Raw genomic sequence first — 2,592 nt, 5'->3', positions numbered from 1 at the left:
GTACTGTGACATTGGCATTAACTATACGAGCATCGATCACATTGTCAACCCCAAGCCCGAATTTTCTCATCATGGAACCATAGCACCACCAGTGATATGACCATCAATTCCCAAACTAGTACATAGTCCAGTAAGGAATCTAAGTGTCTTACTTTTCTCCAAAACCCTATAATAGACTTCACCAACAGTTTCACCAGCCTCTAAGAAACTCGTAAAATCCTACAATACCTAATTAACTCATGCTGGATTACATTGGATCATAATGTTTCAGTTAGCATCGTGGGGCAGCTTTATTCTGTGTTTTCTGTTTGAACTTTAGACTTTGAAGATTGGGTACCTATTTATCCAAAAATTAAAATGTTCAGGCTCTATGTATTAATGGAGTATGATTTTAAATCTGCATAGTTCTTATCCATGGTATATTTCTTTAGTAGTTTTTGGGTGGACTTTTAGATGTTCAATGATTAGAACTAACCCTTCTATGTGTCCCTCATTGACTTGAACTGAATTATTGTTAAAGTTTGAAACGTGTTGTGTGATTATGTTTGTTTATTTTTATGAGCTTTACTCGGTATTTTCTGTTTTAGATTGGATTGTTTGGATGTGTATTAGAACATCCTCTAAGAAACGCGTAATTGTGTCCTAATTTTCTGGCATATTGAATTTTATTGGTTTCGCTGGTACAATGCTCCAAAGAGTTGAGCAATGTAGTGTTGAAATATACTTGCCTCATCAACAAGCTTTGCATGAGGTGTGATTGTTTTTCAGAATTCAAAGATGGGTCACAGGATATTTTCCTAATTACAGCAACCAGTTCCTCTTGAATCATTAGATGGTGCTCCTGTTTCCTTGATTTGTCACATTGTTCTGTGTCCTCGTAAGTTGTCTCTTTCCGAGCAACACAGTCAATTGTCTCAGTGCATTTCTTCTTGTCCACGACAGTAGAAACTCGCGATGTATCTTCAGATTGATCAACATTCTTCTTTCTTTTGGCATTGTATTTTTTATCTGCAGTAAAAGATTCCCAAATCCAGTTTTGTCCAAAATGAAATAATAAACATTGTTCATTGATGGTTGTTATCTAGAATTATAGTACTCAGCCTATTTTGTATATTTTCTGAACTTGCAGATCAGACTTGAACAATCATGAATCAAGAAGGGTGTTCAAGAAATCACCAGAAAGTTAAGAGCTTTGTTTCAGCTGGATCAAGGTCTGTCTTTTTTTCTTCTTCTCGTCCTTTCTTCTTCTTCTTCTTTTATTGGCAGCAGTAGATAAAAAACCTTGTTGTTGTTGTTTGGGTATAGTTGGTAGCCAGTAAGGACAATGTTTTTCTTGACATGTTTATTCCAAGAGGGATGCATCCCTATGATAGCCAGTGAGCGTTTCACTGCAATGTGTGAACCTCTTGTAACAATGTGGCAGGAGGTACTCTCTGATTCTCACTGTAATTTTATCTTTTATGCTAGTAATAGATTTTCATTTTCAACTCTTTCCCTTTGTTATGTTTAAGATATACATGGCTTGATCTGGAATGCGATTAATGTAGAGTTATATCAAGTACTTTATGTTCTGGATGACAGTTTACAGAAGATGTTCATTACAGATTGGAAATGAGTGATAATTCCGTTGTTCAAAAATTCCAAAAGTTTGGCTAGACATTACCATTTTAAAAGATGTGTTATGGATATTCAATTTAAGATCAACTTATAGTTTCCATATTAATGTTACAGTTTTCGTGAGAATATGATGAATCTCTAGCTGCAATGCCATATAAAGAGATTACAGCAGAGATTCGTATGATTACTAGCTTCTTTTGCTTGACTTTTCATTTTCACTTTTGGCTGGTGGCTATAAATTGAAATATATTTTGTGAAGGTCATTCTCTTTGCCTGAATTTTTTGATGAAGTTCAAGAAGTGATTCGACCAGTTCTTGAAGCTTACTTCAAAGTAAGTATGCACAAGCTCACTAAAGTTTATGGGCAGATTTACACTATTCTTAATATGGGGTGAAAATGGGAGAGGTAGAAGGAAGGTAGGAGCAGGGCTACAAGCCGGGTCCATGTTCAGCCGAATCCAGTAGTTTTGGCTCAAACATTGTATTTTTTTAGGAAATTTATCTAATATTCAAAATTATTATTTTATGATACGGGACAAATGACCATCTTATCTTTTGATGACATCTTCAGAGGCCAACACATAGGGGCTCAAGACTTGGTCACCTTGAGGATATGAGAACATGCATGGAGGACCCATTTTGAGCATGCCATTAAACAAACCTGTGTGTGGAAGATTGCATGTGGGCTTACATTTGATGCCAATTCGAGACTACAAGTTTTGAAGTGTGACCCCATGGTTTTGGAGCATTGAAGAAACACCCTTCATTAAGGGTATTTTAGGGATTGCACATGTTAAAGAAACAACCCATGACCTCTCTATTTTGGTCCATTATACTATGTAATAAGCTAGGCTATATATAGTCTCTTATTAGGTCTTTTCTCTTTAGTTATTGAATGATGAAAATATGAGACATTGAAAATCTCTCTATTGAGAGTAAACTACCTTAGTGTAGTTCTTAGTTAGGGCTTGGACT

General features: G+C 35.7%; 1 long non-coding RNA gene across 6 annotated transcripts in view; it reads left to right on the top strand.

Annotated features, from left to right (window-relative positions):
- Positions 1–2,245, top strand: part of LOC107871319 — a 7,700-nt gene extending 5,455 nt beyond the window's left edge. Inside the window, exons 2-4 of one of the 6 annotated variants that reach the window (XR_007047983.1) lie at positions 1,130–1,795; positions 1,877–1,949; positions 2,189–2,245. This is a non-coding gene — a long non-coding RNA (uncharacterized LOC107871319). The other 5 variants (XR_007047985.1, XR_007047986.1, XR_007047982.1 and 2 more) reach the window with 5 other exon arrangements.
- The last annotated feature ends 347 nt before the right edge of the window (positions 2,246–2,592 follow it).

Source organism: Capsicum annuum, chromosome 12, assembly GCF_002878395.1.
Source record: "Capsicum annuum cultivar UCD-10X-F1 chromosome 12, UCD10Xv1.1, whole genome shotgun sequence".
NCBI classification, from domain to species: Eukaryota; Viridiplantae; Streptophyta; class Magnoliopsida; order Solanales; family Solanaceae; genus Capsicum; species Capsicum annuum.
Note: the sequence above shows the minus strand (reverse complement) of the source record. Positions and strands in the feature narration are given on the sequence as shown.